General features: G+C 34.9%; 1 non-coding gene and 1 pseudogene across 1 annotated transcript; both read right to left on the minus strand.

Annotated features, from left to right (window-relative positions):
- LOC122890383 overlaps positions 1–16905 on the minus strand; it is a 76305-nt pseudogene that overhangs the window by 1433 nt on the left and 57967 nt on the right.
- On the minus strand, positions 1861–1963 carry LOC122890744. The gene has a single exon (XR_006381172.1). It is a non-coding gene; the product is annotated as a U6 spliceosomal RNA (small nuclear RNA).

A 16905-nucleotide genomic window follows, 5' to 3' on the forward strand; every position in this document is an offset into this window, starting at 1 on the left:
AGAGACAGTGAGAGAGGGAATACAAGCAGGGGAAGCAGGAGAGGTAGAAGCAGGCGTCCCTCAGAACAGGGATCTGATGTGGGGCTCGATCCCACAACACTAAGATCATGACTTAAGCCAAAGGCAGATGCTTAACAACTGAGCCACTGAGGCACCCCGGATAAGTATACTCTTAATCCTCTTCTGTTTCCATCTTTCTACTTCTCAGTGAAAGAGAAACTCTTTTACCACTACAAGTATTTTATATTAATCATCTATATACATACATTCGTATTAACTGATGATTTATTTTTTGATGGAGAGTATGACCAAAACCAGGCATTTGGTGTCAAATGGTATAAGTATATTTACATTTTGGAAAGGTTATGTTTACTTTTATTTATCTTTATTTTTTTAAAAAGATTTTGTTTATTTGACAGAGAAAGAGCACAAGCAGGAGGAGCAGGAGAGGGAGAAACAGACTCCCTGCTGAGCAGGGAGCCGAATGCGGGGCCCAATCCCAGAATCCTGGGATTGTGACCTGAAGCAAAAGCAGACACCAACCAATAGCCACCCAGCATCCTGGTATGTTTACTTTTAATTGCTCCTGCCAGATTTTTTCCTATATTCCACAAACATGGTAACAATTTATGTTTTCATCTCCTATCTCTGCTAGTAATAAATACTGTTTAAAAATACTTGCCAATCTTAGTGGTATAAAATTATATTTTATAGTTATGTTAAGGGTGAATTTACCTAATTAGTATTAATTTTGGCATTAAAATTTTCTATGCCATGAATTGCCTTTTTCCATTTTTCTGCCTTTTCTATAGGGTTGTTTGTATTTTTCTTGTATTCTAAACAATCCTTGTGTATTTCAAATAAAAGCACTTATTTTGTCATCTGCATTATTTTTTCAAAGCCAGTCATTTTTTTTTTTATTATGCATTTTGGCATACAAAAGTTTACATATTTACGTGTTTTAAGTTTATCTGTAGGTTTAGTTTTCTTATTTGGTTTAGAATGTCTTCTCTTCTTTAAATTTTTAACATGTAATTTCCTAGATGTTCTGCTGAGTTTTATTGTCTTGCTAAAAAATAAATTTAAGTGTATAATCTATTTGTATTTTTGTATATGGTATGAAGAAGGGATATAATTTTGTTTTCTTTTTAATGTATAACCATCGTCCATTTAATGTATAACCATTATATCTGTTAAAAATAGATGATAATGATGATAATAATAAGATGATAATATTTCCCCACTGAATTCAAATACCCCTTTGTCACCATTTAAAGATAAATTATTATCTTTCCTTGGATTTACTTTTCGATTTTCCATTTGGTTCCCATAATCTATTCGTTTCTTCCTATGCTCTATCACACTGATCATATTAAAGTGAATTTTTAGTATATTTTGATATTTGGTAAGGCAAATTCCTATACTACCTTTACTCCTTTTATTTTGTTTCATGATATTCTTGGTTTTTCTTAAGAGTTTATTACTCAATATAAACCTTAAGATACTTTTATACAATATCAAATCATATGATTTTACTTTTCTTATATTTTGGTTAAATTTCTACAATGAGCATGAATTTGTTATTTCTAACTAGCAAAAGATACATAATAATAAAAGACAAGAAAATGTGAGAATATTGAGGGTAAATTTCCTGGTACTTACTCTGAGCTACAAAACTAGATTAGATAATCACATTGTAGAATACAAGTGTTGAGGTAGATTAGGAGAATAAAGGAAAACATTCTGTGCTTTTGAAAGTTATAAGAGCACAAAACTCTTCACCTTAAGTGGCAAATGAGATCAGATTTATATCCAATAGAACATTTCTGCAACATGAAGGGGGAAGTAATCTTTGGTTTCACACAGGGATTCCATGAATTGTGGTTTGCATGTCTCCTTGTGCAGGCGTCATGCTAATCTTCTCTGTATTGTTCCAATTTTAATATATGTGATGCTGAAGTAAGTATGAATTGTCGTTTGATACTGCAGCCTGACTAGAGTGCCCAGGGTTTTGTTCCCAAGTTATGTTTCAAGGAACACTAGAATCTCTCTTTTGATGCATAGATAAGTTCTTTGCTCAAATGTACATGGCAAATGCAGCTCATTTTGCTAAGATCTTTGAAGAAGATATACATGTAGCTTCTTTTGCTCTATATTTTTTGAATTTAACTTCACATAAAATCTTTTTAGCTGAGGTTTTTTTTTTTTTTTTTTTGGCATATCTTGAATCTTCAGTGGGACTTTCAGAAGATGCTTTAGATGTTGGTCCTAGAAGAGGTAGAGTGGGTACTGTCAGGTCAAAGAAACTCATTAAGCAATGCTTAAGGTAGAGTATGTCATTAGAGTCAAACTACATTTATGTTAATTACTTACAGTTAACAGAAAATAATTGTTTTAGAGCGCCTGGGTGGCTCAATCGGTTGAGCGTCTGCTTTCAGCTCAGGTCATGATCCCGGGTTCCTGGGATCGAGTTCCATAGGGAGGCTCCCTCCTCAGTGGGGAGCCTGCTTCTCCCTCTCCCTCTGCTCCTCCCCCTGCTTGTTCTCTCTCTCTTTCTATCAAATAAATAAATAAAATCTTAAAAAAAAAAAAGAAAAAAAAATTTAAATTTCAAAAACGTAAAGTTGATCTGAATTCTTGCTAGATTCATCTTTGGCCATAGATTATGCCTCGATTTTGAAAGTAGAACAACTTTTAAGTAGTAGAGTTAAAATTCTCAGTGCCCTTTCTAATAATGTCCTGATTAAGTCATCATTCATTTTTATTTCTGTCTTGCATATTATTTTCCTTTGATGCTGACAGTTGGTGTTTAGATCACTTAAAAACAAATCTCTTCCATGCTTTTCCTCCTTGTCAAGTCTTATTCTTCTCTAGAAAGATGCTCAGCATTATCTGAAAAGAGAAAATGCTCTCTGTGTCTCATCTTCCTGAGGCAATTACTAGTTAACTATCTTTGCTTTTAGCGGAGGTAGGAATACACATCGAGGTAGAAAAACTGTATGTACTTGGCTTCTTCTCTAACATTATCACTTCCTTGCATATGCATAGCTGTTCTTCTGAGGAAATCAAAGCATTTGTGCAACTGTTTTACACTTGTGTTTTTAAAAATGTATATAGATTATGTTTATAAATACTATATACATACATTCACATGTAGACTGATCACTTAGCATTTATTCCAGTTTAAATTCCTGGGAGCTCAGACAAGGCAGGTTTTATGTGTAACAGCTATGAGGTGGAATAGATCTCTTGATATGAGGGTTGAAATTTGGTGTGTACCTGGTTGTGCTGTTAATAGAGCTATACTGCTGAATCTATAAGATCTTTTCCACCTCTGAGATTTTTATCCTTCCAGGGAGAAAAGAGTAATTTGTCAAGTGAAGGCAATTGCCTATACATATAAAAAAAAAAAAAAAATGAGGCATGGCAGAATTAGCCCTTGAACTCTGGTATTTTATTCCCTGTCTACAGTCTACAATTGTTCCATCAAAACATTCCTTTTTATTTAGCTTCTTTCCTTGTGGGTTGGGCTTTGGAGATTGGATTGATTAGAAAATGTTATTGTTCTGAGATTTTTGAATTCAGATGGAATGGGTAATCAGCTAGTGACCAGAGGCTTCTGGAGCACCAGGAAAACTGGCACTGCCAATGTCCCTGAGGCTTGACCACCTTCTGCTTGAGCAGATGGTAGGCAGAAACAACATCTTGAAAAGTTGAAGAAAGCCAAACTGGAAATGGTCCCTGGAAGGCAGTTTCAGAATATCGTGGGGCCATTCACTACACCTCTTATGTTAGTTTGTGATATTTTCTACTTTTTCTCCTGCCCCTCATTGTCTAGAACACCCTCCATTTCATGCTTTGTGGGCTGACTTCTTTTCATTCCTTCGAGGCTTAGCTTAATTATAAACTCTTCAGTGTAGCCTTCCTTAATGACTCAACTTTCTAGGTTGCTTTACCTTGTTGTATTCTGCTATTCTATGTTTTAAAGTCATTCATAACATTCACCACAGCATGTAGTCACTGTATATTTTTGTTTGCTTACTTGTTTATCTCTTTCTCCTTCTCCTACCAGATTGCAAAATCCATGGAGACTGAGAAGTCTGTTTATTTTTCTATGTAGTCAGTATGTTTTATAAATATATTTTATGAGGACAACCTGGATGGCTTAGTTAGTTAAGTGGCAGACTCATGATTTTGGCTTAGGGTCCATGATTTTGATCTCAGGGTCCTGAGATTGAGCCCTGCATCAGGCTCCACAATCAGTGTGTAGTTTGCTTGATGCGGAGCCTGCTTGAGATTCTCTTTCTCTTTCTCTCTCCATCCCTTTCCCTGCTCACACATGCTTTTTCTAAAATAAATAAATAAAATCTTTAAAAATATGTTTTATGGAGCACTGGGTGTGGTGAAAAAAATAATGAATATTGTTTTTCTGAAAATAAATAAATTGGAAAAAATATGTTTTATGAGTAAATAACTCTAAAACCTATATTCACATCATTCTAAAATTAACAATAGTAGAATCACTGGCAAAACACATTTCACTTGGTAAAATTCATAGTGGACGCTAACTAAATTATAGTGGAAAATGAGAAATTACTTTTAAGAATTAAAAATTATAGCAAGTAGGATTGAAAATATGCAAACCTCTAAAAATAATGAGAAATAATGAGCACATATTAAAATTACATTAGAAACTAGAAGACCATAAAAGGAATAAGTCTGCTGCCTAGAGGTGTGAAGGAAGTTGTCAATATGTTATATGTATGTCAATATGTTATATTGATATACAACAAAGAAAGTACACTTAATTTTAATTTTTTTTCTTTTCCTTCTCTATTTTGGATATTGACCTTGGGTTAAATTTGGGAGAAGAGATAATCCAAGTTTAGCAAACAGACTTAAGAAAGTATCAAGCTGCTGTACAAATGTTATGTTTTCTTGGTCATAATATATTTTATTCCAGGGAACAAGAAGTTTCAAAAAGGAACCTAAAGAAATTTGACTTTAGGAAGATGGAACACATGTACTTTTTCCTATTCCTCCCACCAGGTACAACTAAATGTGTTGAACATTATGTATAAAACAACCACGAGATTCAGACAGATTGGAAGGAAAAAAAAAAATAGAATGGCTAGGAACCTCGTGTTAAGGAACAATACTTGGTGATTCCCCTAGGTTTTCAGTTTGCCTCATATGTCCCAAACTAGAAGCAGCAACTTAAAAATGGGCACAGATCAAAAAGACAAAAAACAAATAGAAAACCCCAGCCTTAACAGAAACTTGCTCAGTCTAAGTTGAAGGATCAGGAAAGATGTAGCATAAGACAATGAACACTTTTAAGGCAATAATTACTCTTCTTCAGTCAAACACCACAAAACATATTTCATCTTCACCCAAGTCAACAATAGCCAAATTAGAAGTCTAGACTTCCATTCCCACCAGGGTGAAATGAGGTACCTTAACACCTTACCACTATGGTGGTGACAGAGAAGGTTGAGTACAAAGCTAAGAGTTTTCTCTCTCTTAGATGGTGAAGTTATCCCTCTTTGACTCCTATGGTATCACCAGAGACAATGTGGGGGGCCTAGACATCCTCTCCTTACTCACCCATCTGGCAATAATTAGGAAACCTACTCATTTCCTGTTAGAATGGTATTAGAAGAGGCCTCCTGGAGTCAGAACTTTCACCACCATTCAGCATTAACAAAGCCCCCTTCCTTAGTGGAAGGAGCTTGGAGCTTAGTGGAGCTGCATGGGAAGCAATAATAAGGCACCCCTTCCTGTCTTAGCTGGTATTCCCACCTCTGCCGAGCAGTGATGAGGAGCCACCCACCCTTAATTGGATGTCAGTGAAGGCCAATGAAGGATCATAGACTTCTATGTGATATGGCAGCAACAATGTAGCACTCTCCCACACCCTTCTACACTATGGAGTATTATGCCTCCATCAGAAAGGACGAATACCCAACTTTTGTAGCAACATGGACGGGACTGGAAGAGATTATGCTGAGTGAAATAAGACAAGCAGAGAGAGTCAATTATCATATGGTTTCACTTATTTGTGGAGCATAACAAATAGCATGGAGGACATGGGGAGATAGAGAGGAGAAGGGAGTTGGGGGAAATTGGAAGGGGAGGTGAACCATGAGATACTACGGACTCTGAAAAACAATCTGAGGGTTTTGAAGTGGCGGGGGGTGGGAAGTCGGGGTACCAGGTGGTGGGTATTATAGAGGGCATGGATTGCATGGAGCACTGGGTTTGGTGCAAAAATAATGAATACTGTTTTGCTGAAAATAAAAAATAAATTAAAAAAAATCCATTAAAAAATAAATCCAAAGTGTTATAACATAATATAAAAGTGTCTAGGTTTCAACTGGCAGCTGTTCATTATAAAAAGAAGAAAGAAAGGGGTGCCTGGGTGGCTCAGTGGGATAAGGCCTATACCTTTGGCTCAGGTCATGATCCCAGGGTCCTGGGATTGAGCCTCGCATTGGGGTCTCTGCTTGGCAGGGAGCCTGCTTCCCCCTCCCGCCCTGTCTACTTGTGATCTCTGTCTGTCAAGTAAATAAATAAAATCTTTAAAAAAAAAAAAAAAAGAACAAGGAAAATCTCAACTTGAACAGAAAAAGGAAAAAGATAATCAATAGACACCAACATTGAGATGACAGAGTTAGAATTATCCTACGCTGATAGAGCAAGCATCACAAAAGTGTGTCAGTGAATAATTAATACATTCAGAAGATATAAAAAGAATCAAATGATGAAATTTAGAACTGAAATATTTATTTACTAAATAAAAATATCAGTGGATTAGCAGAATAGCAGAATGGTGAGGAGGAAAGAAGAATCAGTAAATATGAAGATAAAGCGAGAGAAATTTTCTGAAAAGAAGAGAGAAAATATTCCAAAAAAAAAAAAAAGGACAAAACTTCAGCAACTTATTGTAACTAAAGAATTGTATCACTGGAGTCCCAGAAGGGCAAAAAGTGAGGCAGAAAAAGTAATTAAAGAAATAATGGCAGAAAACATCCAAATTTGGCAAAAGGCATAAACCTACATTCAAGGAGTTGAAAAAAAACCCCAACATGATGAATTAAAAAATATTCACATCAAAACACAGTGCAGCCAAAATTCTGAAAACTAAAGACAAAGTCTTGAAAACAATGAGAAAGGAACAGTACCTTATCACTTACAGGGAAAACAATTCAACTGACAGCAGATTTCTCATCAGAGAACATGGAGGCCAAGAAGAAGCAACACATCATTTTAAAGTGTGAAAAGAAAAGGAATTTCAGCCCCAAATTCTACATCCAGTGAAAATGTTCTTTAGGAATGAAGTAGAAATCAAGACATTCTCAGATGAAGGAAAACTAAGGGAACTATTGCCAGTAAACCTGCTCTAAAAAAATGGCTAACATATGTCCCTTAAACAGGAAATGACAAAAGAAGAAAACATCAAAAAGAATGAATGAACAATGGAAACGGTAAAAATCTTTCACCACAGGGTGAAATTCAATAGGTTATTGTCATGTTGAGCATCTTAAATTATGCTTGATGACTGAAGCAAAAATTATAGCACTCTTAAATGATATGCATTTAAATAATGCATATTTGACCATTATATTATAGAGGGCATATTTGACCATTATATTATAAAAGGGGAGAGGTAAATTAAGGCATGGTTTCTACATTTCATTCGGATTGGTAAAATGTCAACATTCGTAGGTTGTGTTATGTTTTGTATATAAAATGTAATATATGAAGCAACTACTAAGTATCTATAGAAAACATCCACTCAGAAACCATATAGATATATCAAAAAGAAATACTAAAGAACATTCAAATATCTCATAGGAACACACAGAAAAAAAAACAAAAATGAAAAACAGAGATCACAAAATGAAAAATAGCAGACTTAAGCTTTAACACATTAGCAATTCCATTAAATAGAGGTGGTGTAAATACAGCCATGTAAAGACAGAGATTGTCAGGGTGAATTAAAAGACATAGCCTATTCTGCCTCCAGGAGACACACTTCAGATTCACTTGTGCAAACATGTTGAGAATAAAGGGATAAGGAAAGATATATGACACAAAAACCAACCATAAGAAATCCATATGTTTTTAATTCCAAACCTGTTATATAAATGGAATCATACTGTATATAATTTTCAGACTTTGTTTTTTCCATACACATAATTTTCTGGGGATTCACCCAAGTTGTGTATATCATATAGTTTGCTCCTTTTTGATCACTGAGTAGATTCAATGTAGTGTATGTACTATAGTTTAGGTCTTTCCCTATTAAAGAACATCTGAGATGTTTCCAGTTTTTGTCTATCATGAATAAATCTGCTCCAGAAACTCCTATATAGGTTTTTGTGTGAATACAAATCTTTATTTCTCTGGGATAAACACTTAAGTCTGCCTTATAATTTTTGTTTTCTGTTTGTTCTCTGTTTCTCTCTCTTTTTTTTTCTTCTGTCTTTCTCTAAAGTTACTTTCTCTAAGTTACTTGAATATTTTTTTAGAATTTTGATTTGTTTTATCTACAGTGTTTTTGACTATCGTTTTTTATAGCTTTTTTTAGTGACTGCTCTGGGTATTACATTACATATACATAACTTATGACAGTGTATTAATGTCAACATTTTACCAATTTAAGTGAAGTGCAGAAAGCACACTTTATTTTATGTCCCTTTACCTTTCCTGTTTCTATAATATGATCATCTTAAATATTTTATCTCCGCCCATGTAGATCTGCATCTGACAGTTCTGTAATTTGTGCTTCCATCATCAAATATAATCTACAATACTCAGAAGGAGGGAAAACCTTCTGTATTAACCTATATTTTTGTTTACTGTGTTTTACCTTTCTGATACTGCAAATTCCTTCTTATGTCATTTCATTTCTGTTTAGTCATTCTTTTAGTGTAGGTCTGCTGATGACAAATTATTTTTGTTTTCCTCACCTGAGAATATCGTGATGATCCCATTCATTTCTGAAGGATACTATCTAGGTAGAGGAATCTGGGCTGTCAGTGGTTTTCTTTCAATATTGTGACATTCGCTTCTGGCCTCCAAGACCCCTCTGACAAGGATACACTGTCATTCTAATTGTCTTTCCTCTATAGATATGGTGTCATTTTTTGGTGCTGCTTTCAAGATTTTTTTCTTTTTCTTTAGTTTCCAAAAGCTTACTTATAATGTGTCTTAGCATGGATTTATTTGGTTTTATGCTGTTTAGGTTTCCCTCACTGCTTTTATTTTCAGGTTTGTGTCTTTTGTCAACATGGAAAGTGTTATGCAAAGAATTCTTTGAATTCTTTTTCAGCCTTGCCTTTCTTCTCATATCCTTCTAAGACTCAATGGCACGAATATTAAATCTTTTGTTATAGTCTCACCTTTCAGGTTCTCATGTTATTTATTTAGCCCATAATCTCTCTGTGGTTCAAATTGGATAATTTCTTTTCCTATATATTCTAGCTTATTGACTCTTTTCTCTATCCACTTCATTTTGTTGTTGAGCCCATTCATTTTTATTTTGATTACTCTATTTTTCAGTTCTAAAGTGTCCTTTTGCATTTTCTCTCTGTCTTCTATTTCTTTGATGAGACTTCTTTTTTCGTTTCCAGCATTTTTTGTAATTTATTGTGGCATTATTATAATAGTTGCTTTAAAATTTATGTCAGGTAGTAACATCTTTGTTATTGGTGTTGATATATATTGGCTGTCTTTTTAAAAAAAATTCTAATTGAGCACCTTGTGACATATAATGAATAATTTTCCATTTAAACTCAGACTTATTCATATTATATTATAAGACTCTGGTTCTGGGATGCCTGGGTGGCTCAGTCATTAAGTGCCTGCCTTTGGCTCAGGTCATGATCCTGGGGTCCTGGGATCAAGCCCCACTTTGGGCTCCTTGCTCAGCAGGGAGCCGGCTTCCTCCACTGCCTGCTGTTCTCCCTGCTTGTGCTCACTCTCTTATTCTCTCTCTGACAAATAAATAAATAATATCTTAAAAAAAAAAAAAGGACTCTGGTTCTTATTTAAATCTTCTATTTTAGCTGGTTTTATTTGATACTGCTTTGGCAGTGAAGTTGGGGGTGGCTGGGTCCTGCCTTCTTACTGTGTGGAGTCAGAAGTCTATGGATGGTCCCCACTCACTGTTTATTGACAGCTGACGGTGGAGGAACCCCCTTGTGGGAGAAGTCCTGACTCTTTATTAGGCCTCCTCCGATGCCATTCTAGCAGAAACGAATTGAGGCACCTTGTCAGTGTTGGGTGGGTGTTGAAATTCAGGCTTCTCATGTAGTCTCATCTGATATTTCATGGGTGTGGTACTTGTTACTAGACAAAAGGATTCAAAGTCAAGCTTCCATTTGGTCATCTCTGATGTCACCCTGGCAGAGGTACCAAGATACCTGCTTATAGAGTCTTGAGAGTATAATTCTAGGTTTTTCCTTTGGCTTTTTCTGATGTGGATGGGGGTTTTGTCACAGTTCCCCTCCCTCCCGCCCCCGTTGGTGTTTGACTGAAATAGAATGGTTATTTCCTACAATTTTTCTGTCTTTCCTGGTCCTCTGAGGAAAGAGGACAGTCTTTTGTGGGCTCTTTTTCTTTGTACATGTTGGTATTTCTGTGTAACGGTCTGTTTCAACTCTACATATAGAATGTATGAAACAAAAAGAAAACTCAGGGAAATCATTGCTGTACTGTTTATGTTCCCCAGCTAATCTATCTTCTTTCTGTCTTTCGGAGTCTTCTCATATTATTTTATTTATAATGTCCAAGTTTTTAGTTGTACCTAAGGGGAAGAATAGGGAAATTGGAATACTCCATCTTCTTAGAATTGTAATTTCCCACACAGATTTTTAATATTCCATCTTATTTGTTTCAATCTGTTTTACTTGCTTTTTAGTACATCTTGATTCTTCTTTTTCCCTATCTGCTAGGGTTTATTATTTTTCCCATGTACCACTGCTGATTTAACATTGTATATTCTTTTTTTTTTAATATGTATCCTGAGCTTTTTTTAACATGAATACTTGACTTTTTGGATTCAACAATTAATATGCAGTATATCTCTCCTCTTGAGAAAGATACAAAGATCTTAGCGTACTTTAATTCCAATATCCCTCACTCTCACTTATAGTAGAGGATTTCCTTATATATTTTATACTTTTGTTTCATGAAATGATTTATCGCTGAGATTTTTGAAGTGATTCCTAGGTTGCTTCAAGACATGTGAGAGGTGTTTTGTGTTAGTTCCCCAGAGTTGTCATTGGTCAAGGACTATTTTTTTAATTAGCTTGGGGTTGGGTGCTCTTTAACGCTTCTGGTATAATAAGTTAAATCTCAAATCCATATAATATAAATTCTAAATAAGAGGGTTCTTACCAAGCACAGAAACTAAGCCATAATAAAACAAAGAATTGAAGACCCTAAACAAACGTCTGTGATTCTTCTTAGTTTGGTATGCAGATAATTTTCTAGTATACCTATGTGCTAAGTCTGTACTTTACAGAGGTTCTGATTTTATATGGTAATCTCAGTTTCACTTTTCTACCCCTTTGTAACCTTATCTCTTACCTTTTTATGCATGTTTATAATCTAGTCCCCATACAGCTTTGAAACTAGCATCTCCTTGAGTTGCTTAAGGTAGTAAGTTATCTATTGCTCGAGCTGTTCAAGCATCTGTTAAAAAGGGTTAGGGATTCTACAAGACCCCTGCAACTTTAAGATGATTTGATACTGCATAAATATTATCTAAATATGTTATACTTTTATTGTTTATATGAGATCATTTTCTCATGAACATTGGGTATAAAATGTTCAACGTCCATATTAGATGTTTAGTGACACAGCATGGTAACATGATATGGATACTGAGCAAATATATAAAAAGCACAATGAGAAAGCACTGCATGAGAAAAGAAGTACAACATGGGAAACAATAATATCTTTTCCTTAGAGATTATAAGCAAATGCTTTCACGTCTTGAACACATAACCGACTGGTTCTTTTAGAGATGATGATAAATATAGATGTTCTGTTCCTATCATTAATGACTCAATAAATAAAATCCCAAGATACTTTTCAAGAGCACAGTGTGATATCTACTGTTACAGGCAGCTGTGCCTCCTAGTGATGTGTGGAAAATTTGATAAAATGCCTCAAATGTCCTGAAGATCAAAAGTGCCATGTACCATAAATGATGAGTGATGATTGTAATGGTAGAGAATGGCCACAGGAATAGAGACACTATTGTTACCTGGAAAAAGCTATTTTTTTTTTTTAAACACAGTAACATTCCCCACCCAACCCCCACCCCCCCTTTTTTTTAAATAAAGGACTCTATTTAAATTTAATAGGAATCTGGTTCTCTTGAAGTTGAAAATTTTCTAGACTCAATACACTTTTCAGAGAGAATTTAGTCCACTCTCTGCCTCTCTTAAGTTAATATCAGGATTCTGTCCTGTTAAGCCATACCAGGATAACGTCCTATATCCTTACATGGGTATCATTTAGCACATTAGACAACTTAACCTAGTCCTCCGTTGTCCTTCAAATTCATGCGTACTGGTTAACTACTTTTATGGAAGAACAACATAGGCATAAAATATGTGAGAGAGTAGAATAACTGACATTTTAATTCTTTATTTGCCAGCACATTCTATTGGCTAAAGAACAATTTATTTTGTCCATGTGAAGTGTGAAGGGTTATAAAAGTAGGAGTTAATGTGGTTGATCCAGCAATGGATTATGCCAATGTATGTAAATGCTTTTATGTTCTGCTTAATAATGTAAGCAGTTGGTGATACAGGGTGACTCATCAGGCTTTTAAAATTTAGGATGGAATGCATTAGTAAAATTACTGTGAGCAATGATTTAATTTGCACAGCTGGATTACCTTCAAAAAATGCTGTGCTTGGGCACATTTTATAGTAGGAGGCCGTTATGATCTGGAGGCCTAACCTACCACCTTCCTCCTTGGGCTTGGAGCTATACGGCAACATTATTTTCCCTGAAAAAAAAAAACAACAGTGTTATGCTAGATGAAGAGTGGATAAGAGAAGATGCTATAGGTGTTCACAGCTAAAGGTATCGATGCCTTATTGGCTTTAAAAAGTCCAGAAAAGGGGCGCCTGGGTGGCTCAGTGGGTTAAGCCGCTGCCTTCGGCTCAGGTCATGATCTTGGAGTCCTGGGATCGAGTCCTGCATCGGGTCTCTGCTCAGCGGGGAGCCTGCTTCCCTCTCTCTCTCTCTGCCTGCCTCTCTGCCTACTTGTGATTTCTCTCTGTCAAATAAATAAATAAAATTTTTAAAAAGTCCAGAAAAGAGGGAGTGCCACTAAAAATACATTTCACATAATAAAGTGTGATCCACAAACTTAGCAAATCTGCAATGAATATAATATTTCTATACTCCTAGCACTTTGATCATAGATCTTCAGCACATAGGAGCAGGTGTCCTATAAAAATATCAGATCTGGCTGTTAATTTAAATGAGTTTCTAACTCTCTTGATTCTCACTGACTCACTTAGGTTTACTGCTTCAGTTGGCAATATTCCAAAAAGACAACAAACATCCACTTTCTCTAAAGCCAGTTTTTAAAATTTTGAATGCAGCTTCAAATAGGAAGAACTGTTAGGCCAAATGGCTATACTTAAGATTCATTCATAGTTCCTAAAATGAAAAAGATTAAACGTTTTGGAGGTACATATTGGAGGCTATGTTATTTTTTTTCCGCTGTCTCATTTCAAAATAGTCCAATATGTTGGTACGTTTAGAGTAGAGAAATGAAAGTTTGTTCAGTTCAATCTCACTTTCAGAAGATACTAAATGATGTTTTCAGATTTAAGTTTCTATTTTCTGGGAAACTTATACAAAAAAAGCACTTCATTGTTATGTTTGAGAATAGCTAAATAATGACATGTTATTTAATATTTGTTCATAAGAACAATTTTTATTGCACATTCTGGATCACAAAATTACCAAATTGCCTATCCTTTATTTAAGAGCTATTCAGAATGTGACATAAATGAACAAAATGTTTTCTTAAACACTGGACCTTTACCACATTTCACATTCCCTTTCCCCAATCTTTACTAAGCTCTGAGAAAATACATAAATATTAAGAAGAAATAAAGAAAGATGAGAAAAAGATACGGAGAAAAGGAGATAAAAAGTTGAGGAGTAAGAAACTGAATATACATAAGGATAATGGCCAGATCATACAGAAAAACAAAAATCTGACCCACAGTGTGCAGCAATTTGCTCAGGAAAACCAACCCCTTTATCTACAGTGAATAGCTCAGGAAGCCAGACTTCTATAAATCAGACTTATAGGAAGCCAGATTGGTATCTAATAACAATCCAAGAAGGGGAACAATAACTTCTATAACAATTGGTCCCAAATGGCAAGGAGTTGATGACTAACTGACAACTTCTCTAAATTTTGTCCCTGCTTCCAACTTTGGACCAACCATAAAAAGTCAAATATGCACTCATACTTAAGCATATAGAATGCTCCGCTTCCAGTTTGCCTGCCTACAGCCTCCCATGCCAACAATCTCCAATCAGGGCCCACTTGAGACTTCCTTTTTTTTTTTTTTTTTAAACCACTCTAAAGATTTCTCTTTCTTCTGACTGCCTTTGCTTCTCTGCCAGAACCCAGGTGATGGTGGCTGACTCTCTTGCTATAGTAAACTGATTCAGTAAAATTTTCCTGTTTCATTTGATTGTCTTCATTTATTTTGAAAGAAGAAATAAAGAAAAGGAAAAAGGAAGAGCAAGGGAAAAAAAGGACAAGGACAAGGAGGTTTACAAAAACTAAACGAAAAAGAGAAAACCCTGTCATACCATTGCCAAACCTATGATCCCTACACATGTCTCTGGAAACCACATGTCTGATCCCTTTTTTTATGAGCTTGGTATGTATGTATGTATGTATAAATTCCACACGTAAGTGATATCATAAGGCCTATGTCTATGTCTGAGTTATTTTATTTAGCATAATGTCTTCAAATTCTATCCATGCTGCCACAAATGGTATGGTTTTCTCATTTTTATGGCTAAGTAATATTCCAGTGCATCTGTCTGTCTATCTATCTCTATTTATATCATCTATTTATATCATCTATCACATCTCTATCATCTATCTACCTATCATCTATCCATCTTTTATCCATCTATCATTTGTTTATATGTATTTATCTATATATCTATCATCTATCTACCTATTTATCTACCTATCATCTATCCATTTATCCATCTGCCTATCATCAATTTTCTATTCCACAATTTCTTTATCCATTAACCTATAGTGAACACTTAGTTTTTTTTTCCCCCATGTCTTGGTTATAGTAAATAATGCTGCTGTGAACAGTGTGTGTGTTTGTGAGTGTGTGTGCAGATATCTCATATTTTTATTTCTTTTGGATATATTCCAGAAGTGGAATTGCTGGATCATATGATAATTCTATTTTTAGTTTTTCCATACTGTTTTCCATAGTGGCTATACCAGTTTACAAGCCCACCAGTCATACACAAGAATTCCTTTTCTTCACATCCATGCTAGCTTTTGTTATCTCTTGCTTTTTAAATGATGGCCATTCTAATAGGCATAAAATGATATCTTGTTGTGGCTTTGATTTATATTTCCTTAATGCCTTGTTGGTCTTTCATACACATTTTTTGAAAAAAAAAGTCTATTCAGGTCCTTTGTGCACTTTTTAATTGCATAGTTTGAGAGAGAGGGAGAGAGAGAACATGAGCAGGGGGAAGGGCAGAGGGAGAGAGAAAAGCAGACACTCCACTTAGTGGGGAACACAACATGTGGTAGTTCCTTTTTGGTGTTGAGTTGTATGAGTTCTTTATATATATTGGATATTAACCTCTTATTAGATATACAGTTAGCAAATATTTATTCCCATACATAGGTTGGCTTTTCACTTTGTTGAGGGTTTCTTTTGCTATACAAAAATTTATTAGTTTGATGTAGTCCCACTTGTTTTGCTTTGATTTTGTTGCTAGTGCTTTAGGTGTTACATCTAAAAAACCATTGCCAAGACCCATGTCAAAATGTGTATTCCTATCTGTTCTTCCAGGAGTTTCATGATTTCAAATCTTACGTGTAAATCTTTAATCCATTCAATCCATTGAGTATATTGTGAGTGGTGGAAGACACAGGTCCAGCCACAATTTTTTTGCATGTGAATATCCATTATCTCAGTTACATTTATTGAAGAGATTGTATTTCTCTACTGAGTATTTTTGTCACCCTGGTGAACTCTTACTTGACCATATGTGCCTAGGTTTATTTCTGGGCTCTTAATTGTGTCCTATTGGCCTATTTTTCTGTTTTTATGCTATACTGTTTTGATTAGTTTACCTTGAAATCAGAAAGTGTGAGCCCTCCTCTGCTTTGTTCTTTCTCATGATTTCTTTGGCTATTCTGAGTCCGTATAAATTTTAAGAGTGTATTGTTCACTTCTGTAAAAATTCCACTGAAAATGTAATAAAGATTTTTCTGAATCTATAGATGGCTTTTGGTAGTATTGACACCTCAACAATATTAATATTTCTAATCCATGAATATATATATCCACTTACTTGTATCTTCTTTAATCTCATCAATGTCTTTTCGTTTTCAGAGTAGAGATCTTTTACTTTCTTGGTTAAATTTACTTCTAAGTGTATTATAGTTTTTGATGTTATTGGAAATGAAATCAATTTTTTTCTTTTTCAGAAAAAAATTAGTGTATAGACACTACTGATTTTTGTGTGTTAATTTTGTATCCTGCAACTTTACTAAATTCACTGATTAGATCTGACATTTTTTGATTGAGTTGTTAGGAATTTCTACATATAAAATCACGTTATCTGCAAATGGAG

The sequence above is a fragment of the Neovison vison genome, chromosome 11 (genome assembly GCF_020171115.1).
Source record: "Neovison vison isolate M4711 chromosome 11, ASM_NN_V1, whole genome shotgun sequence".
Taxonomy (NCBI): Eukaryota; Metazoa; Chordata; class Mammalia; order Carnivora; family Mustelidae; genus Neogale; species Neogale vison.